We start from the raw sequence: 23,157 nt of genomic DNA on the forward strand, positions 1-23,157 counted from the left end.
ACATCTCTTTCGTTTCTGATTTTATTTATCTGATTCTTCTCTTGGTGAGTTGCCCAAAGGTTTATCTATTTTGTTTATTTATTTAAAAAAGCAGCTCGTAGTTTCATTGATCTTTTGTATGGTCTTTTTAGTCTCTATTTTATCTATTTCTACTCTGGTCTTTGTTATTTCCTTCCTTCTACTAACTTTGGATTTTGTTTGTTTTTTTTCTAGTTCCTTGAATATAAAGTAAGGTTGTTTGAGATCTTTCTTTTCTTAATGTAGTTATTTATTGCTATGAATGTCTTTCTTAGAACTGGTTTTGCTGCATAAAGTGAATTTTGGTATGTTTTGTTTCCATTTTCATTTGTCTCAAGGTATTTTCTTTTTACTGTGTAAACTCAGTAGTTACATTTTTTTTTTAATTTTTTGTTTATTGCAGTAACATTGGTTTATAACATTGTATAAATTTCAGGTATACATCATTATACTTCTGTTTCTGCATAGATTGCATCATGTTCACTACCCAAATACTAATTACAACCCATGACCACACACATGTGCCGAATCATCCCTTTCTCCCTCCTCCTCCCCCCTTCCCCTCTGGTAGCTGCCAATCCAATCTCTGTCTCTATGTGTTTGTTTGTTATTGTTATTATCTACTACTTAATGAATGACATCATACAGTATTTGACCTTCTCCCTCTGACTTATTTCACTTTGCATAATACTCTCAATGTCTATCCATGTTGTCACAAATGGCTAGATTTCATCATTTCTTATGGCTGAGTAGTATTCCATTGTGTATATATACCACAGCTTCTTTATCCATTCGTCCATTGATGGGCACTGAGGTTGCTTCCAAGTCTTGGCTACTGTGAATAATGCTGCAGTGAACACAGAGGTGCATGTATCTTTACGCATTGGTGTTTTCAAGTTCTTTGGATAAATACCCAGCAGTGGAATAGCTGGATCATATGGTAGTTCTATCCTTAATTTTTTGAGGAATCTCCATACTGCCTTACATAGTGGCTGCCCCAGTTTGCACTCCCACCAGCAGTGTATGAGAGTTCCCTTCTCTCCACATCCTCTCCAACACGTTTCCTGTCTTGTTAGTTATAGCCATTCTGATGGACGTGAAGTGATATCTCATTGTAGTTTTGATTTGCATTTCCCTGATACTTAATGATGTTGAACATCTTTTCATGTGCCTGTTGGCCATCTGCATCTCTTCTTTGGTGAAATGTCTGTTCAGGTCTTTTGCCCACTTTTTACTTGGGTTGTTAGTTTTTTTGTTGTTGAGATGCATGAGGTCTTTATATATTTTGGAGATTAACCCCTTATCATATGTATGGTTTGCAAATATCTTCTCCCAATTGTTAGATTGTCTTTTCATTCTGTTGATGGTTTCCTTTGCTGTGCAGAAGCTTTTTAGTTTGATGTAGACCCATTTGTTTATTTTTTCTATTGTTTCTCTTGCCCGGTCAGACATGGTGCTTGAAAATACGTTGTTAAGACTGATGTCAAAGAGCGTACTGCCTATGTTTTCTTCTAGAATTTTCATAGTTTCAGGTCTTACATTCAAGTCTTTAATCCATTTTGAGTTAATTTTTGTGTATGGTGTAAGGTAAGGGTCTATTTTCATTTTTTTACATGTGGCTGTCCAGTTTTCCTAACATCATTTTTTGAAGAGGCTTTCTTTTCTCCATTGTATGTTCTTGGCTCCTTTGTCGAAGATTAGCTGTCCATAGATGTGTGGGTTTATTTCTGGGCTTTTGATTCTATTCCATAGATCTGTGTGTCTGTTTTTGTGCCAGTACCATGCTGTTTTGGTTATTATAGCTTTGTAATATATTTTGAAATCAGAGAGTGTGGTACCTCCAGCTTTGTTCTTTTTATTTCTGGGCTTTTGATTATATTCCATAGATCTGTGTGTCTGTTTTTGTGCCAGTACCATGCTGTTTTGGTTACTATAGCTTTGTAGTATATTTTGAAATCAGGGAGTGTGGTACCTCCAGCTTTGTTCTTTTTTCTAAGGATTCCTTTAGCTATTCGGGGTCTTGTGTTGTTCCATATAAATTTTAGGATTCTTTGTTCTATTTCTGTGAAAAATGTTGTTGGAACTTTGATAGGGATTGCATTGAATCTATAGATTGCTTTAGGAAGTATGGACATATTAACTATGTTAATTCTTCCAATCCAAGAGCACAGAATATCTTTCCATTTCTTTGTGTCTTCTTCAATTTCTTTCAGCAATGTTTTATAGTTTTCACTGTACAGACCTTGCACCTCTTTGGTTAAATTTATTCCTAGGTATTTTATTCTTTTTGTTGCCATTGTAAATGGGATGATATTCTTAATTTCTCTTTCTGCTACTTCGTTGTTAGTGTATAGAAATGCAACTGATTTTTGTATGTTGATTTTGTATCCTGCAACTTTACCATATTCGTTTATTACTTCTAAAAGTTTTCTGGTAGATTCTTTCGGGTTTTCTATGTATAAAATCATGTCATCTGCAAATAGTGAGAGTTTCACTTCTTCTTTGCAGTTTGGATCCCTTTTATTTCTTTTTCTTGCCTGATTGCTCTGCCTAGGACTTCCAGTATTATGTTAAATAGGAGTGGTGAGAGTAGGTATCCTTGTCTGGTTCCTGTTCTTAGGGGGATAGCTTTCAGTTTTTCACCATTGAGGATGATATTAGCTGTGGGTTTGTCATATATTGTCTTTATTATGTTGAGGTACTTTCCTTCTATACCCATTTTATTCAGAATTTTTATCATAAATGGATGCTGTATCTTGTCAAATACTTTCTCTGCATCTATTGAGATGATCATGTGTTTTTTATTCTTCATTTTATTAATGTGGTGTATCACATTGATTGATTTGCGAATGTTAAACCATCCCTGCATAGCTGGAATAAATCCCACTTGATCATGGTGTATAATCTTTTTAATGTATTGTTGTATGCGATTTGCTAGTATTTTGTTGAGGATTTCTGCGTCAATGTTCATCAGTGGTATTGGCCTGTAATTTTCTTTTTTGTATTGTCCTTGTCTGGTTTTGGTATCAGGGTAATGTCAGCTTCGTAGAATGAGTTAGGGAGCTTCTGCCCCTCCTCAATTTTTTGATAGAGTTTGAGAAGGATAGGTATTAAGTCTTCTTTGAATGTTTGGTAGAATTCACCAGGGAAGCCGTCTGGTCCAGGACTTTTATTTTTGGGGAGGTTTGTGATTACTGTTTCGATCTCCTTACTGGTGATTGGTCTATTCAAATTCTCTACTTCTTCTTGATCCAGTTTTGGAAGGTTGTATGATTCTAAGAATTTATCCTTTTCTTCCAGATTGTCCAATTTCTTGGCATATAGCTTTTCATAGTATTCTCTTATAATCTTTTGTATTTCTGAGGTGTCTGTTGTAATTTCTCCTCTTTCATTTCTTATTTTACTTATTTGAGCCTTCTCTCTTTTTTTCTTGGTGAGTGTAGCTAAAGGTTTGTCAATTTTGTTTATTTTTTCAAAGAACCAGCTCTTGGTTTTATTAATTTTTCTATTTTTTTAGTCTCTATTTCATTTATTTCTGCTCTGATTTTTATTATTTCCCTTCTTCTACTGATTTTGGGCTTTGTTTGTTCTTCTTTTTCCAGTTCCTTTAGGTTCCTTGTTAGATTGTTTATTTGAGATTTTTCTTGTTTGTTGAGATAGGCCTGTATTGCTATAAACTTCCCTCTCAGAACCGCTTTTGCTGTATCCCATAAATTCTAGCATGTCATATTTTCATTTTCATTTGTTTCCACGTATTTTTTGATTTTTCCTTTGGTTTCTTCGTTGACCCAATCATTGTTCAGTAGCATTTTGTTTAATCTCCACATATTTGTGGCTTTTCTGATTTTCTTCCGGTAGTTGATTTCTCGTTTCATACCACTGTGGTCAGAAAAGATGCTTGGTATTATTTCAGTCTTCTTAAATTTATGGAAACTTGTTTTGTGGCCTAATATGTGATCAGTCCTGGAGAATGTTCCATGTGCACTTGAAAAGAACGTGTATTCTTCGGGTTTTGGATGGAATGCTCTGTATGTATCTAGTACGTCCATCTGTTCAAGTGTGTCATTTAAGACCAATGTTTCCTTATTGATCTTCTGTTTGGATGATCTATCCATTGGTGTAAGTGGAGTGTTCAAGTCCCCTACCGTTATTGTGTTACTGTCCATTTCTCTTTTATGTCTGTTAATAATTGCTGTATCTATTTAGTTGCTCCTATGTTGGGTGCGTAGATATTTACAAGTGTTATATCGTCTTGTTGGATTGTTCCCTTGATCATTATGTAATGCCCTTCTTTGGCTCTTTTTAGAGTTTTTGTTTTAAAGTCTATTTTGTCTGATATGAGTACTGCTACCCCAACTTTCTTTTCATTGCCATTTGCATGGAGTATCTTTTTCCATCCCTTCACTTTCAGTTTGTGAGTGTCTTTATGTCTGAAGTGTGTCTCTTGTATGCAGCATATATATGGGTGTTGTTTTTTTATCCAATCAGCCACCCTATGCCTTTTTATTGGAGCATTTAGTCCATTGACGTTTAAAGTAGCTGTTGATAAGTATGTACTTACTGCCATTTTTTAACTTCTTTTTTTCCTCAGTGTTTTAGTAGTCCTCTATACAGAATAGATGGTCTCTTTAGTGTGACCTTTGTCTGAAAGCTCTAATCTTTAACTCCCTTTCTCCCTCATTTTATGTTTTTGATATCATATCTAACCTCTTTTTTTGCATTTGTATCCATTACCCTCTTATCATGGAAATAGATAATTTTTCCTATTTGTGGTCTTCTCTTTTCCCCTTAAATCAGTCCCTTTAACATTTCTTGTAGCACTGGTTTCTGGGTGACAAACTCTTAATTTTTGCTTGTCTGGGAAACTTTTTATCTCTCCTTCCATTTTGAATGATAACCTTGCCAGGTAGAGTATTCTTGGCTGTAAGTTTTTACCTTTTATCACTTTAAATATATTGTGCCACTCTCTTCTAGCCTGTAAGGTTTCTGCTGAGACGGCAGCTGATAGTCTTATTGAGTTTCCTTTGTATGTAACTTGTCTTTCTCTTGTGGCTTTTAGGATTCTCTCTTTATCTTTAGTTCTGGACATTTTGATTATGATGTGTCTTGGGGTGGGCCTCTTAGGGTTTATCTTGTTTGGTGCTCTCTTTGTGTTCTGTTCCTGGATATCTGTTTCCTTCCTTAGGTTAGGGAAGTTTTCATCTATTATTTCATCAAATATATTCTCTGCCCCTTTGTCTCGCTCTTCTCCTTCTGGGACACCTATAACACGTATGTTAGTGTGCTTGATGTTGTCCCAGAGGTCCCTTAGACTGTCCTCACTCTTTTTAATTCTTTTTTCTTTTACCTGTTCAGCTTGGGTCACTTATTCTAGTCTTTCATCTAGCTCACAGATCTGTTCTTCTGTATCCTCTCCTCTGCTTTTGAGTCCCTCTAGTGAATTTTTCATTTCCAGTATTGTATATTCATTTCTGATTGGTTCTTTTTTATATCTTCCTGTTCTTTGTTGGCATTCTCACTGAGTCCGTCTATTCTCCCCAGATCAGTGAGCATCATTAACACTCTTTGTTTAATGAACTCTCTATCGGGTAGGTTGCTCATTTCTGTTTCACTTAGTTCCTTTTCTGGGGTTTTGTCCTGTTCCCTTACTTGGAATGTATTCTTTTGCCTTCTCATTTTGCCTCTTTCCCTGTGCTTGTGTCTGTGTATTAGGTAGGTCAGCTATGTCTTCTGCTCTTGGATAGGTGACCTTATATAAGTGATGCCTTAGGAGGCCTGCAGTGTGCTTCCCTCAGTTCTCAATGTTCCAGGGTGACCCCTATGTGGTCTACATGTGTCCTTCTGTTGTGGCGTGTTTGCTCTCCCTGTAGGCGCCCAGGGAGGCTGAGTTATGCTCCTGGACAGCTGTTGTAATGCTCAGCTGCTTGTAGTTGTTGTGGGCTCTTTAGTCTCTTTACCAGCTGTGGGAAGCCCCAGCACAGTTGGCTGCAAGTTCTAATAGCACATTTGTGTTGTGGTATTTTTTTTAACTGAGTAGGCCCCCAGCGTGGCAGGTTGTTAGGCTCAGGGCCTTACAATTGTTATAAGCCTCCAGCCTTTAGGTCTCTTGTCAGCTCTCTGAGGATTCCAGCTGGGTGAGGCTGGCGTCAGGCACTGGAGCACCCAATAGTTTCAGGCTTTGGAGGGTGGAGCAAACCCCTTATGTGGGTCTTTGAGAAGCACAAGTCTTCTGCAGCTGACAAGCCCTGCCACCCATAGGTCCCCACACACAGTCAACACAGTCCTGCCCCATGTGCGCACCCCGACCTCCTGAAGTGGACCCAGGCTCTCCATAGCAGGAGCCCCACACACTCCACCACTGCCCCACACTCTCCACCCGCTCCTTGTGCACGTCCTGCCCCTCTGAAGTGGGCTCAGTCGCCAGGCTGCAGAGAATCCTGTCACCAATCTATGCAGGCCCACAAGTTGCCTGAGGACTTGTTGTTGGGTGGGGCCAGTCCCTAGGGTGGGCTGCCTGCCCTGGCTAAGCTGGATTAAATCCGTGCTCTAGTGGGTGGGGCAGACCCTAGGCTGGTAGGCCCCAGGGAGAACTCCAGTGGTGTCTGTGTCAGCACGCCCACACCAGGCCACAGCAATGGCCGCTGCCGATGTCCCAGCCCCTGGAGAGGTCTCACCTCTCAATGCAATGCACTCAGAGCATATCAGGTGAGTCTCTTTTCACCAAAGCACTGTGCACCTTTCTGTCTGGTGATTTTAGGTTGCTTTCTGAAACGGGTGAGTTTGTGCATGGGCCCTTTAAGAGCCAGTTTTAATTTGTTTGTGACCCAGCTTTTCTGGGGGTACTCCCCAATGTGTTAGTAGCCGGCAAAGTCAGATATTACGCCACTCGTCTCAATTGTGCTGGGTCCACAAAATGCCTACAGTGGGAGCGCTCCCCGGCTCAGGGCCCCACTCCTCCAGGGAGGGTTGCGGACCTTTGGGCTGCTCCCGGGTGGCTTTGAAGTGCTGCGGCTTGTGAAGGCAGCATTTTTCCTCTCCAGAGGGGAGTTCCTGCCTCTTCCACCTCAATTAGGATTGTCCTTTGTTGCAGGAGTTCCTCTTATCCAGTTTTCAGTTCTGTCTCGGGTAATTTTTCCACGAGGAGTTGTAAATTGGCTGTGTCCATGGGAGGAGGTGAGTTCAGAGTCTGCTTACGCCGCCTTCTTGACTTTTCTCTCCTCAAGGTATTTTTAATTTTCTCTTTTGGTTTGTTCTTTGACCCGTATCAGTTGTTCAGTAGCATGTTGTTTAATATCTGTTTATTTGTGAATTTTCTAGTTTTCTTGTTGCAGTTGATTTCTAGCTTCATACCATTGTGGTCGAAAAAGATGCTTGATATGATTTCAGTCTTCTTAAATTCATTAAGACTTGTTTTGTGGCCTAACATGTGATCTGTCCTGGAGAATGTTCCATGTGTGCTTAAGAAGAGTATGTATTCCGCTGCTTTTGGATGGAATGTTCTGTAAATGTCTGTTAAGACCTTCTGTGCTAACGTGTCATTTAAGTCCAATGTTTCCTTATTGATTTTCTGATTGGATGATCTATCCATTAATGAAATTAAGATATTGAAGTTCCTTACTGTTGTACTGCTGTGTATTTCTACCTTTAGGTTTGTTAATATTTGCTTTATATATTTAGGTGCATAAGTATTTACAAATATTTTATCCTCTTCATAGATTGACCCTTTTATTGTTCTATAATGGCCTTCTTTGTCTCTTGTTATTGTCTTTGTCTTAATGGTCTCTTTTGTCTAATATAAGTTTAGCTATTCCTGCTTTCTTTTGGTTTTTATTGGCATGGAATATCTTTTCCCATTCCTACACTGTCAGTCTGTGTGTGTCCTTAAAGCTGAAGTGAGTCTCTTTTAGACAGCATATACTTAGGTCTTAGTTTTTTATTCATTCAGCCACTCTGTCTTTTGATTGGAGAATTTTGTCCATATACATTTAAAGTAATTATTGATAGGTATGGACCTATTTCCATTTTGTTAATTGTTTTCTTGCTGTTTTAGAATTTCTTTGTTCTTTTCTTCTTCCCTTGCTCTCTTCCTTTGTGATTTGATGATTTTTTGCAGTCGTGTGCTTAGATTGCTTTCTTTTTATCTTTTGCATATCTATTATTGGTTTTTACTTTGTGGTTACCATGAGGCTTACATAAAACATCTCATATTTATACCAGTCTATTTTAAGCTGATAAAAACTTAAATTTTAAAGCATTCTAAAGCTGTACATTTTTATTTTCCCTCCTAGATTTTATGTTTTTGATGTCACAACTTATTTCTTTTTATCTTGTATATCCATTAACAAGTTATTGTAGTTAATAGTTATTTTTGCTACTTTTGCCCTTTAACCTTCACACTAGATTTATAAGTGATTAACACACCACCATTACAACATTACTGTTGTGATGATTATTCTGAATTTAACTGTATATTTACCTTTACCAGTGAGATTTACTTTCAAATACTTTCAAATATTTTCCCATTACTAATTATAGTGCGGGATAATTAGTAACAGCTTAAATAAGTTTCAGCTTTCGTTTCAGCTTAAATAAGTCCCTTTGACATTTCCTGTAAGGCCAGACTACTGTTGCTGAACTCCTTTAGCTTTTGCTTTTCTGAACAGCTCTTTATTTCTGCTTCAGTTCTGAAAGATAACTTTGCTGGGTATAGTATTCTTGATTGGCAGTTTTTTCCTTCAGCACTTTGAATATGTTGTGCCACTCCCTGCTGACCTACAAAGTTTCTGCTGAAAAATCTGCTGATAGTCTCATGGAGGTTTCTTTGTTCTTAAGAAGTTATTTTTCTCTTGCTCCTTTTAAGGTGCTCTCCTTATCTTTAACTTTTGACAATTAAATTTTAATGTGTCTTGGGGATGGCCTGGTGGCATAGCGGTTAAGTTCGTGTGCTCTGCTTTGGCGGTCCAGGGTTCGCAGATTTGGATCCCGGGTGCAGGCCAATGCACTGCTTGTCGACCCACGCTGTGGCGACATCCCATATAAAGTAGAGGAAGATGGGCATGGATGTTGGCCCAGGGCAAATCTTCCTCAGCAAAAAGAGGAGGATTGGCAATGGATGTTAGCTCAGGGCATCTTCCTCACACACACATACACAAATTATAATGTGTCTCTTTGGATTTATCTAAGTTTTATGCCCCCTCCCCTCTCTCTTCACCTTCTGAGACCCCTATAATGTGAATATTGGTCTGCTTGATGTTGTCCCATAAATCCCTTAAGCTATCTTCACTTTTTTCCTAGTGCTTCTCTTGATTGGGTGAATTCCACTGCCCTGTCTTTGAGTTCACTTATCCTTTCTTCTGCTTCATCTAGTCTGCTGTTGAACCCCTCTATTGAATTTTTTCAATTCATTTATTTTATTATTCAACTCTATGATTTCTGTTTGATACTTGCTTACATTTTCTGTCTCTTTGTTGAATTCTCGCTTTGTTCATGCATTGTTCTCCTGAACTTGGCAAGCATTTTTATGACCATTACTTTGAACTCTTTATCGGGTAAATCACTTATCACCATTTCATTAAGGTCTTTTTCTGAGGTTTTATCTTGTTCTTTTATTTGGAACATACCCTTCTGTTTCTTTATTTTTCTTGACTCTGTGTTGGTTTCTATGCACTAAATAAAATAGTCACCTCTCCCAGTCTTGGAGTGGTCTTGTATAGGAGGTGAACCTTATTGTTCAACTCTGCCCTAGCTCTTGGTTGTATCTCAAACCTTTGTGATTGGCCAAGCAGACTGTTTGTACTTAGTGGCTTCCAGTAGTTGAGGGTTTGTCATTACCTGTCGGTGTCCCAAAGGGGAAGATCTCAAGTATCATATAGATGCAGGCTGTTTGGAAGCTAGACCCTTAGGCAACAGTTTTTAAAATATGCAAATATACCTCTTTCAGGGGAAGACTGAAAAGGAGAAAGGTGTTTCTATCTGCTGTCTCTGCACTGTGCTATAGGGGGATAGCTGGTTAAGAATTGTTTATCTGTTTGTCACCATCCCTTGGTACCCATCGACATAAGCCCTGCTGGCCACCAGAGCCAGGCAATCAAGAAGTGGCCCCTGGGCAGTTGCTACAAAAACCAGAGTGCCAAACATGTGCATAAGCTTCTTTCTGGGAGATACCAGCGACCTGGAGCAAGGCAGAGGGAGAGCGCAAAGATGGCACCCACTGGCTTCCCTGGTCTCCAGAGAGTATTGCAATTGTTCCCCTAATGTTAATTAGAAGCTTTCACCTTGGGCTGTAGCTATTAAGATAAGCAAATAGGCCTCTTTCATGGAAAGACTGGGAATTTCTCTCCACTGCCTCTGTGCTAGGCCTGGGGCATTAGCCACAGTTGAGTCTGTGTGAGCCCCTTAAGTGCTGTCTCTTTGTCCCATGTGGCCTTGTCATTCTGGTGGACATAAGCCCTTTTGGCTTTCAAAGCTAGATGTTTTGGGGGCCCGTCTCTCAGAAAGTCTTAAGTTGGGGTACCAGATGTGAGGTCCATACCTTCTGATTCTCAGGGAGAAGCTGGAGTTGTGAGTTCCATCCTGGTTGCATGTCACTATGTCAGGGGTGGGGTTTATGGTGAGATTGTTTCTCAGCCTTTCCTACCCATTTAGACATGGATGTTTTCTTGTTCACTTGATGTGTCGGAGTCATCAGCTAGTTTCTGGATTTCTTTCAGAGGGAATTGTTCCATATGTAGTTGTAGATTCAGTGTGTCCATAGGAGGAGCCTCCTATGTAACTACCTTGAACCAGAACCAAAAGTGACTTCTGTATTGATGTGGGTCAGAGAAGGGGGACAGCCACAGGGCATGACATCCACAGAGGATCCAGAGAAGTCAGGAGAAGCTGCTGTTATGTTGAAGAAGAATCCAAAGTCACCACAGTTTATACTTTTGTCTTTTTCTAGGAGTTTCATAGTTTTAGCTCTTATGTTTAGGTCTTTCATCTTTTCTTTAAATTGAGACAAAATTTACATTATATAAAACTAACCATTTTAAAGCATATGATTCAATGGCATTTGGTAACTTCACTGCATTGTGCAATCTTACCTCTATCTAGTTCCAAGAAATTCTTATCACCTGAAGGAGGAGCATGTACCCATTAAGTAGTCCTTTCCCATTCCCTGCTCCTCCTAGCCCCTATCCACAACTTATATACTTTCTGCCCCTACAGATTTACTTATTCTGGATATTTCATATAAATGGAGTTATACAATATGTAACCTTTTATGTCTGGCTTCTTTCACTTAGCATAATGTTTTTGGGGTTTGTCTATGTTGTATCATGTATCAGTCCTTCATTCCTTTTTATAGCTGAATAATATTGCATTGTATGGACTTTGCTGCATTTTGTTTATCCATTCTTCAGTTGACGGACATTGATGTTGTTTCCAGTTTATGTCTGTTATGAATAAAGCTGCTATGAACATATATGTTACAAGTGTTTGAGTACCGGTTTTCAATTCTTTGGTTATATGCCTGTGAATGGAATTTCTGGATCATATGATAATTTTACATTTAACTTTTTAAGGCACTGCCCAGCTGTTTTCCCTGATCCATGTTGAGTTGATTTTGTATATAGTATAGGGTAGGAGTTTAAATGCAATCCTTTGCTTATGGATATCCAGTTGTTCCAGCACCATTTGTTAAAAAGACTATTCTTTTCCATTGAATTGTCTTGGAACCCTCATCAAAAATCAGTTGAACACATATGTTTATTTATGGCCTCTCAGTTCTGTTCCACTGACCTATACGTCTAGCCTTATGCCAGTATCACACTGTCTTGATTACTGTAGCTTTGTAGTAAGTTTTGAAATTGGGAACTGGTAAGTCTTCCAACTTTGTTCTTCGTTCAGGATTGTTTTGGCTATTTGGGGTCTCTTACATTTTCATGTGAATTTTGGGATAAGCTTGTCCATTACTGCAAAAAATGCAGTTGGAATTTCGATAGGAATTATATTGAATCTGTAAGGTCAGTTTGGAGAGTAGTGCTACCTTAATGATGGTAGGTAGGTCTTCTAATCCATGAACATGAGATATCTTTCTATTAACCTAAGTCTTCTTTAATTTCAACCATGTTTTGTAGTTTTCAGTGTATAAGTCATGCACTTGTTTTGTTAAATTTATTCCTAAACATTTTATCTTTTTTTATTTTACAGTAAATGTATTTGTCTCCTTAATTTTATTTTTGGATTATTTATTATTAGTGTATAGAAACACAACTGATTTTTTATGTTGATATCCTTTTCTACAACTTGGTAAACTCATTTATTTGCTGAAATCCTCTTTTGTTTGTTTGTTTGATTTTGGTGGATTCTTTAGGCTTTTCCATATACTTGGATCATGTCATCTATGAATATAATTTTGCTTCTTCCTTTCTGATCTCAATGCTTTTTATTTCTGTTTGTTCCCTAATTGCCCTGACTAGAACTTTCAGTAAAGTGTTGAACAGAAGTTGTGAATGTAGACATCCTTGTCTTATTTCTGATCTTAGGAGGAATGCTTTCATTCTTTTACTGTTAAATATGGTGGTAATCTATTGGTTTTTCATAAATGCCCTATACCAGGTTGAGGAAATTCCCTTGTAATCCTAGTTTGTTAAGTGTTTTCTCATGAAAGAGCATTGGATTTTTCCAGATGCACTTTCTACATCTATTGAGATGATCATGGGGTTTTTATCCCTTATTCTATTAATATGATGTGTTACATTGATTGATTTTTGTATTTTGACCCAACCTTGCTATCCTCAGATGAATTCCACTTGGTAATGGTATGTAATCCTTTTAATATGCGGTTGGATTTTGTTTGCTAGTATTTTGTTGAGGATATTTGCAACTGTATTCATAAGGGATATTAGTCTGTAGTTTTATTTTCATGTCATATCTTTGTCTGGTTTTAGTATTCCAGTAATACTGGCTTGATAGAATGAGTTGGTAAGTGTTCCATACTCTTTTAATTTTTGGAAGAGTTTGTGAAGGTTTGTGGTAATCCTTTAAATGTTTGGTAGAATATAGCATCTGGTCCTGAGCTCTTTTTGTCAGAAGTTTTTTAGTTACTGACTCAACCTGTACTTTCTATAGATTTATAATTCTGTTTCTTCTTGATTCAGTTTTCATAGTTTGTGAGTTTCTGGGAATTTTTCCATTTCATCTAGGTTATTTAATTTGTTGGTATATAGTTGTTTATACTATTCCTTTATAGTCCTTTTTATTTATGTAGGGTCGATAGTAATGTTTCCACTTTTATTTCTGATTTTTGTAATTTGAGTCTTGTCTCTTTTTCTTTGTCTAGCTAAAGTTTTGTTAATTTTGTTACTCTCTTCAAAGAACCATTTTTTGGTTACATTAGTTTTCTCTGTTGTTTATCTCCACTTTATTATTTCTTTCCTCCTTTCTACTTTGAATTTAGTTTGGTCTTCTGTTTTAGTTTTTATGGTGGAAGTTTAAATTACTGATTTGAGATCTTTCTTTTTTTTTTTTTTTTCCACAATAGAACTCTTTTTTTTATTGATGTTTTAATGGTTTCTAACATTGTGAAATTTTGGGTTGTACATTTTTGTTTGTCCATCACCACATATATGACTCCCTTCACCCCTTGTGCCCACCCTCCACCCCCACTACCCTGGTAACCACAGTCCAGTTTTCTCTGTCCATGTGTTGGTTTATATTCCACATATGAGTGAGATCATACAGTGTTTGTCTTTCTCTTTCTGGCTTATTTCACTTAACATAATACGCTCCAGGCTCATCCATGTTGTTGCAAATGGGACGATTTTGTCTTTTTTTATGGCTGAGTAGTATTCCATTGTATATATATACCACATTTTCTTAATCCAATCGTCAGTCGAGGGACACTTAGGTTGCTTCCACTTCTTGGCTATGGTGAATAATGCTGCAATGAACATAGGGGTGCATAAGCCTCTTTGGATTGTTGATTTCAGGTGCGTTGGATAGATTCCCAGTAGTGGGGTGGCTGGATCATAGGGCATCTCTATTTTTAATTCTTTGAGGAATCTCCATACCGTTTTCCATAGAGGCTGCACCAATTTGCATTCCCACCAGCTGTGTATGAGGGTTCCTGTTTCTCCACATCCTCTCCAACATTTGTTGTTTTTTGTCTTGGTGATTATAGCCATTCTAACAGGCGTGAGGTGGTATCTTAGTGTTGTTTTGATTTGCATTTCCCTGATGATTAGTGATGTTGAGCATCTTTTTCATGTGCCTATTGGCCATCTGTATATCTTCCTTGGAGAAGTGTCTGTTCATTTCCTCTGCCCATTTTTGATCGGGTTGTTTGTTTTTTTGTTGTTCAATTGTGTGAGTTCTTTATATATTATGGAGATCAACCCCTTGTCAGATGTATGTTTTGCAAATATTCTCTCCCAGCTGGTTGGTTGTCTGTTCATCTTGATTCTGGTTTCATTTGTCTTATAAAAGCTCTTTAATCTGATAAAGTCCCACTTGTTTATTTTTTCTTTAGTTTCCCTAGTCTGGGTAGGCATGTCATCCGAAAAGATTCCTTTAAAACCAATGTCAAATAGTGTGTTGCCTATATTTTCTTCTATGAGTTTTATAGTTTCAGGTCTCACCTTCAGGTCTTTGATCCATTTTGAGTTAATTTTTGTGAATGGCGATAGCACATGGTCCACTTTCATTCTTTTGCATGTGGCTGTCCAGTTTTCCCAACACCATTTATTGAAGAGACTTTCCTTTCTCCATTGCATGTTCTTAGCACCTTTGTCGAAAATTAGCTATCCGTATATGTGTGGTTTTATTTCTGGGCTTTCAATTCTGTTCCATTGATCTGTATGTCTGTTTTTGTACCAGTACCATGCTGTTTTGATTACTATTGCTTTGTAGTATGTTTGAAGTCAGGGATTGTGATGCCTCCTGCTTTGTTCTTTTTCTTTAGGATTTCTTTAGCTATTTGGGGTCTTTTGTTGCCCCATATAAATTTTAGTATTCTTTTTTCTATTTCTGTGAAGAATGTCATTGGGATTCTGATTGGGATTGCATTGAATCTGTAGATTGCTTTAGGTAATATAGACATTTTAACTATGTTTATTCTTCCAATCCACGTGCATGGGATATCTTTCCATTTCTTTATGTCATCATGGATTTCCCTCAATAATGTCTTGTAGTTCTCATTGTATAGGTCCTTCACCTCCTTGGTAAGATTTATTCCTAGGTATTTTATTCTTTTTGATGCAATTGTAAATGGTATTATCTTTTTGAGCTCTCTTTCTGTTAGTTCATTATTAGCATACAGAAATGCAACTGATTTTTGTAGATTGATTTTGTACCCTGCAACTTTGCTGTAGTTGTTGATTGTTTCTAATAGTTTTCCAACAGATTCTTTAGGGTTTTCTATATATACAATCATGTCATCTGCAAATAGTGAGAGTTTCACTTCTTCGTTACCTATTTGGATTCCTTTTATTCCTTTTTCTTGCCTAATTGCTCTGGCCAAAACCTCCAGTACTATGTTGAACAGGAGTGGTGAGAGTGGGCAGCCCTGCCTCGTTCCTGTTCTCAGAGGAATGGCTTTCAGTCTTTCCCCGTTGAGTATGATGTTAGCTGTGGGTTTGTCATATATGGCCTTTATTATGTTGAGGTACTTTCCTTCTATTCCCATTTTATTGAGAGTTTTTATCATAAATGGATGTTGTATCTTGTCAAATGCCTTCTCTGCGTCTATTGAGATGATCATGTGGTTTTTATTCTTTGTTTTGTTGATGTGATGTATCACGTTGATTGATTTGCGGATGTTGAACCATCCCTGTGTCCCTGGTATAAATCCCACTTGATCATGGTGTATGATCTTTTTAATGTATTGTTGTATTCGGTTTGCCAATATTTTGTTGAGGATTTTTGCATCAATGTTCATCAGCGATATTGGCCTGTAATTTTCTTTCTTTGTATTGTCTTTGTCTGGTTTTGGTATCAGGGTGATGTTGGCCTCATAGAATGATTTAGGAAGTGTTCCATCTTCCTCTATTTTTTGGAATAGTTTGAGGAGGATGGGTATTAAATCTTCTTTGAATGTTTGGTAAAATTCACTGGAGAAGCCATCTGGTCCTGGACTTTTATTTTTTGGGAGGTCTTTGATTACTATTTCAATCTCTTTACTTGTTATTGGTCTATTCAGATTCTCCATTTCTTCTTGGTTCAATTTTGGGGGGTTGTATAAGTCTAAGAATTTATCCATTTCTTCTAGATTGTCCAATTTGTTGGCATATAATTTCTCATAGTATTCTCTTATAATCCTCTGTATTTCCATGGTATCCGTTGTAATTTCTCCTCTTTCATTTCTAATTTCATTTACTTGAGCCTTTTCTCTTTTTTTCTTAGTAAGCCTGGCTAAGGGTTTGTCTATTTTGTTTATCTTCTCGAAGAACCAACTCTTTGTTTCATTAATCCTTTCTACTGTTTTTTTGGTCTCAATATCATTTATTTCTGCTCTGATTTTTATTATTTCTCTCCTTGTGCTGGCTTTGGGCTTTGTTCTTCTTTTTCTAGTTCTGTTAGGTGTAATTTAAGGTTGCCTATTAGGGCTTTTTCTTATTTGTTAAGGTGGGCTTGTATCGCTATGAGTTTCCCTCTCAGGACCGCTTTTGCTGCATCCCATATGGTTTGATATGGCATGTTATCATTTTCGTTTGTTTCCAGATAGTTTTTGATTTCTCCTTTAATTTCATCAATGATCCATTGGTTGTTCAGTAGCATGTTGTTTAATCTCCACATTTTTGTCACTTTCCCAGTTTTTTTTTCATGGTTCATTTCCAGTTTCATAGCCTTATGGTCTGAAAAGATGCTTGTTATGATTTCAATCTTCTTAAATTTATTGAGGCTTGCTTTGTTTCCCAACATATGGTCTATCCTAGAGAATGTTCCATGCGCGCTTGAGAAGAATGTGTAGTCAGCTGTTTTTGGATGGAGTGCTCTGTATATGTCTACTAGGTCCATCTCGTCCAGTTTTTCATTTAAGTCTACTATTTCTTTATTAACTTTTTGTCTGGATGATCTATCCATTGCTGTAAGTGGGGTGTTAAGATCCCCTACTATTATTGTGTTGTTGTTGATTTCTCCTTTTAGGTTTGTTAATAGTTGCTTTATGTACATTGGTGCTCCTATGTTGGGTGCATATATGTTTATAAGTGATATGTCTTCTTGATGGAGTGTCCCTTTTATCATTATATATTTCCCTTCTTTGTCTTTCTTAACCTGTTTTATCTTGAAGTCTACTTTGTCTGATATGAGTATGGCAACACCTGCTTTCTTTTGTTTGCCATTAGCTTGGAGTATTGTCTTCCATCCTTTCCCTCTGAGCCTGTGCTTGTCTTTAGTGCTAAGATGTGTTTCCTGAAGGCAGCATATTGTTGGGTCTTGCTTTTTAATCCATCCTGCCACTCTGTATCTTTTGATTGGAGAGTTCAATCCATTTACATTTAGGGTAATTATTGATATATGAGGGCTTAATGTTGCTGTTTTGTCACTTATTTTCTGGTTCTTTTGCATTTCCTTTGTTTCTTGTCCCATTTGTTTTGGACTGCCAATTCCGTTTGGTTGTTCTGTCTTATGATTCTTCTAGTTTTCTCTTTGTTTATCATATGTGGTTTTGCTTTGATTATTTGTTTAGTGGTTACCTTAGGTTTGGGCAAAAAATCTTGTGTATGAGATAGTCCATTATCTGATAGCCTCCTATTTCCTTATACTAAGTCACTTCAGTCACTTTCCTCTTCCCCTTCTAAGTTGCTCTTGTTATACCTTATTCTATCTTGTGTTGTGGCTGTCTGTTTACAGTGATGAGGTTAAATTTATTTTTGGTGAATTTCTTCCTTTGATCTTTGAGTTTAGTATTTAAGTGGTTGCTAACCTATTCCAGTAAAGATCTACTATTTCTCTGATTTTGTCTACCTACTTTTCTCCTTCCTCCAAGCTTTGTGTTCCCTTTCTCTTCTTTTTTTCAGGCCTGAGGGCCTTCTTGAGTATTTCTTGTAGTGGGGGTCTCGTGGCCATGAACTCCCTTAGCTTTTGTTTATCTGGGAGAGTTACTATTTCTCCATCATATTTGAAGGATATTTTTGCTGGATAGAGTATTCTTGGCTGAAAGTTTTTGTCTTTCAGTATTTTGAATATATCATTCCAGTCTCCTCTAGCCTGAAAAGTTTCTGTTGAGAAATCCGCTGAGAGCCTGATGGGAGTTCCTTTGTACGTTATTTTTTGTTTTTGTCTAGCTGCCCTTAATATTGTTTCTTTGTCGTTGACCCTGGCTAGCCTTACCACTAGGTGTCGTGGTGAAGGCCTTTGTCTGTTAATATATATAGGTGTCCTGTTGGCTTCGCTTACTGGTATTTCCTGCTCCTTCCCCAGATTTGGGAAATTCTCAGCTATTATTTCCTTGAATAGGTTCTCTGTTCCTCTTTCCCTCTCCTCTCCCTCAGGAATACCTATAATTCTTATGTTACATTTTCTAATAGTCAGATATTTCTCAGAGTCTTTCTTCATTTCTTTTTAGTCTTAGTTCTCTCTCCTCTTCCATCTGGAGTATATCTGTATTCCTATCCTCTAAAGTACTAATTCTTTCCTCCATATTGTCAGCTCTGTTCTTTAAAGATTCCAGATTCTCCTTTATCTCCTCCATTGTGTTCTTCATCTCCATCAGCACTGATTGGTTTTTCTTTATGATTTCAATCTCTTTTGTGAAGAAACTCCTAATCTCATTGAATTGTTTGTCTGTGTTGTCTCGTATTTCCTTGAGTGTTTTTATTATAGCTATTTTGAAATCTCTGTCATTTAGTTTATGGATTTCTGTGTCTTCGGGGTTGATTTCTGGGTGCTTGTCATTTTGTTTCTGGTCTGGTGATTTCATATATTTTTGCATTGTGGTTCCCGTGTTGGTTTTGTTTTTCCTCATCCTGGAAGTCTCTGGTTGCAATTTCCACCTGCCGCCACTGTCTGGTGGTAAAGGGCTGTGTAGTCTAAGCCCCCTGCGCTCTGCCCCGGTTTTTCTGCTGTGATCCGCAGTTTTTTTTTTTTTTTTTTCCCGCTGCGATCCACGGGTCCAATCGTTTGATCAGGTCTGCCTCGGATCGCTAGGTCTGGTCTGGTCGAGCTGCAGAGTCCGGGTTGCGGGGAGGGGGGAGCTCTCTCTTTTGCCCTCTGGGTCCCTGACGTGGGAGGCTTCTCGTTTGCCCCTCTTTATCCGCTCTCTGGGGTGCTCAGATGTTGATGGTAGCCCTGTGGCTCCTCTGAGTCCTCTGTGCGGGAGTTTCCCACTGGCTGAGAGAGTCGGAAGAGCCATGGTTTCCCCGCCGAGGGCCGTCCCTCCCCCCTCTCTGGGAGCCGCGCAGACCGGGATCGCTGATCTGATGGGGAGGGAGCGGAGTTCTCCTTACCTCTCCCCACTTTCTCCGGGGGCCCAGCACGTTCCGCTCTCAGATGTGCGGCAGTGTGGATCCCTCCGCTCTAGGTTTTCACTGTCTGGGATTCCGTTGTTGGTTTGTGACTGTTGCTTTTGTTGTATCTTGTCGGGGGAAGAGTTCACGGGAAAGCTCACTCCGCCATAATGCTGACGTCCGAGATCTTTCTTTTTTTTAATGTAGGCCTTTACAACTATAAATATCCTTCTTTGCACTGTGTTTGCTCAATCCCATAGTTTTGCTATGTTGTGTTTTCGTTTTAATTCATCCCAAAATATTTTTTAATTTCTCTTTTGTTTGCTTCTTCAACCCACTGGGATTTTATTTTTTTATTTTTTAATGTTTAAAAAATTTTTTTTTGTGAGGAGATCAGCCCTGTGCCAACATCTGCCAATCCTCCTTTTTTTTTTTTTTTTTTTTTTTTGCCGAGGAAGACTGGCCATGGGCTAATATCCATGCCCATCTTCGTCCACTTTCTATGGGACTCTGCCACAGCATGGCTTGCCAAGCAGTGCGTTAGTGCACGCCCAGGGTCCAAACCGGTGAACCTTGGGCCGCTGCAGTGGAGCGTGTGCACTTAATCGCTTGCGCCACCGGGCCGGCCCCTGGGATTTTAGAAGTGTGTTAATTTACAATTTTTGTTAATTTTCTAAATTTTCTTCTGCTGTTGATTTTCAGTTTCATTCTGCTTGGTTGGAGAACATATTTTATATTATTTCAGTCATTTCAAATTTATTGAGACTTGTTGTGGCCTGGCATATTTCGTTTTCTGGTGAGTGTTCCATGTGCACTTGAGAAGAATATGAGTTCTATCTTTGTTCGGTGGAGTGCTCTATAGATGTTTGTTAGATCTAGTTGATTTAAAGTGCTGTTCAGTTCTTCTCTTTTCTTGCTAATCTTCTGTCTAGTTGTTCTATTCGTTATTAAAAGTGGGATATTGATGTCTCCAACTATTATTGTTCAACTATTCTTCCTTCAGTTTTGTCTTTGTGTTTTTATTCATTTTGGGGCTCGGTTGTTAGGTGCATATATATTTGTAATGGCTTGCTGATGGATTGACCTTTTTATCATTATATAATGTCCTTTATTTCTTGTAACAGTTATTTTCTTAAAGTCTATGTTCCTGATGCTGGTATAGCTTATCTAGTTCTCTTTTGGTTACTATTTGCATGGTATATATTTTCAATCCTTTTTGGTTTCATCGTCCTGATTTGTTGTCTATTCTGCTAATCTTTGTCTTTTAATTGGAGTGTTTAATCCATTTATATCTAATATAATTAATGGTTGGAAGGAGTTTTGTCATTTTGCTATTCATTTTCTATATTTGTTATATTTTTTGTTGCTCTTTTTCTCCACTGTTGCCTTTTGTATTAAGTGAACATTTTCCAATTTATCATTTTAATTCCTTTATCTTTTTTCTTAGTTATATATTTTTGAGTTATTTTATTAGCGGTTGCCCTGGGAAATACAACTAGCATCTTAATTTGTAACAATCTAGTTCAGATTACTACCAATTTAATTTTAATAGTACATAAAAACTTTGCTGCTAAATAGCTTTATCCTTTTGTTTGTGATGTTATTGTCACAAATTACATCTTTCTACATTGTCCATCCACTTAGATTTATACTTATTGCATTATTTAGTTGTCTTTTAAATGAGACAGGAAAAAAGACATTACAAACAAAAAAATTATTGATACTGTCTTTTTATTTACCTATGTAGTTGTCCTTACTGGTGTTCTTTATCTCTTTGTGGAATTTAAATTAGTCTCTGGTGTCCTTTCATTTTAGCCTGAAGGACTCCTTTTAGCATTTGTTGTGTTACAGTTCTGCTAGCAATTAACTCTCTCAGTTTTTGTTTGTCTGATATTGTCTTAATTTCTCCCCATTTTGAAGGATGATTTTATTGTATGTGAATTAGTGGTTGAAAGTTTTTTTTTCTTTCAGCACTTTGAATGTGTCATTTCTCTGCCTTCTCTCCTCCATGGTTTCTGATTAGAAATCAGCTGTTAATCTTATCTTTAGGTGGTAAGTAGCTTCTCTCTTGCTGCTTTCAAGATCCTCTCTTCATCTTTGTTTTTGACAGTTTAATTATGCTGTATGTCAGTGTCTGTCTCTTTGAGTTTTTCCGACTTGGAGTTCATTGAGATTCTTAGATGTGTAGAATAATGTTTTCCATCAAATTTGGGAATTTTTTGGCCATTATTTCTTCAAATGTTCTTTCTGCCCCTTTTTCTATCTCTTTCCTTCTAGGACTTCCATTATGCATATGTTGGTACGCTTCATGCTGCCCCACAAGTCTCCAAAGCACTGTTCATTTTTCATCATTCTTTTTCCTTTATGTTTCTCAGACTAGGTAATCAAGTAACCTATCTTCAATATTGCTGCTTCCTTCTTCTGCTTGCTTAAATCTGCTGTTGAGCCCCTCTATTGAATTTTGCGTTTCAGTTATTGTACTTTTCAACTCCAGAATTTCTAGTTTTATTTTATTATTTTTAAATCCTTATTTATATTCTCTGTTTGGTGAGATATCAGTGTGGTTTCCTTTCTTTCTTCGTCTTTGGTTTCTTTGAGCTCTTGGAACATATTTAAAATAGCTGATTTTAATGTCTTTGTCTAATAAGTCCAACTTCTCAGTTTCCTCAGGGACAGTTACTATTATTTGCTTTTTTCCTGGTGTGGGCCATACTGACTTGTCTTTTTGCATGTTTTGTAGTTTTTGTTGAAACTTGTCCAGTTTTTGACATTTTGATTACAATGTGACAACTCTGGATATCAGATGATTAAATTCCCCCCCCAAGTTTTTTTTTTTAATTCATTTTGTAAAATCTGTGTTCTTTTACTTTTGTGGCCATGGAGTCTCTCTTCCATTAGCATATGGTCAGATGAGTGAACAGAGATTTCCTTAAATGACTGGAATAAAACGTTCTCCCAGTTTTTGCATGGGGACTCTGTGTGTATGTGTGTTGGGGCACACCTTCAGCACTCAGCCAGGCAGTTGACAACTCTGTTTTAGCCTTTGCATCCTGCTTATGCAGAGCCTGAAGGTTGGACAGGGACGAGGGCTTAGTGCCTTCTCAGCTCTTTTCTGAGCATGTGCACATCCTTGTGCGTATGTGTTGCCTTCTAGGCTCCCAGGAGTTATTCTCCATCCTTTCCCTCCCAATGTTTTTGATTAATCTTTTGATTTCCCTAACTTTTTTCATTGTCTCAGGCAGCAGCAACTAAGACATTTGCCTGGGCATGTTTTCAACAAATGCCTCCCTGGTAGTGGCTTTAGTGCTGAGTAAGTTCTGAATTAGGTAAGATAAAGCAAGCCATTTGAAAGGGTCTTCCAGTAAAGCACCAGATAGGTCAAAACAAATAATTTTAAATTTTGTGAGTGAGGGTCTTTGTGTTCCCCCTGGTACTGATGCTGAGAACCAAGGTGTTATTTTGCAGGCTGCTGCTGAGCGGCGGGGTGGAGGATAGCATTAGAGTAAAATAAGAGTTGATTTTGACAGTTTTTACCTTTTTTTAGTTTCTTTTATGGGGAGATGTACTCTTGGAATTTTTTACTTTGCCATTTTTCATGACATCCTCACCTGTGCATTTTTAAAGTTATTTTAGCTGGATAAGTATTTTAGCTTGACTTTTTTTTTCAGTACATTAAATATGTTGTTCTGCTGTCTTCTGGAATTGTTTCTGA

At 37.8% G+C, this 23,157-nt stretch overlaps 1 protein-coding gene across 4 annotated transcripts in view; it reads left to right on the plus strand.

Annotated features, from left to right (window-relative positions):
• Positions 1 to 23,157, plus strand: part of ZFAND4 (zinc finger AN1-type containing 4) — a 127,797-nt gene that overhangs the window by 26,170 nt on the left and 78,470 nt on the right. Inside the window, exon 1 of one of the 4 annotated variants that reach the window (XM_087431849.1) lies at positions 19,266 to 19,547. The exons of the other annotated variants lie outside the window; for them this stretch is intronic. The gene's annotated coding sequence lies outside the window, so the exon portion shown is untranslated. Of the gene's footprint in view, positions 1 to 19,265; positions 19,548 to 23,157 lie in introns of those variants that run through there. 4 annotated transcript variants of the gene reach the window in all.

The sequence above is a fragment of the Ceratotherium simum genome, chromosome 6 (genome assembly GCF_057802395.1).
Source record: "Ceratotherium simum simum isolate JZ-2026a chromosome 6, ASM5780239v1, whole genome shotgun sequence".
Lineage (NCBI taxonomy): Eukaryota > Metazoa > Chordata > Mammalia > Perissodactyla > Rhinocerotidae > Ceratotherium > Ceratotherium simum.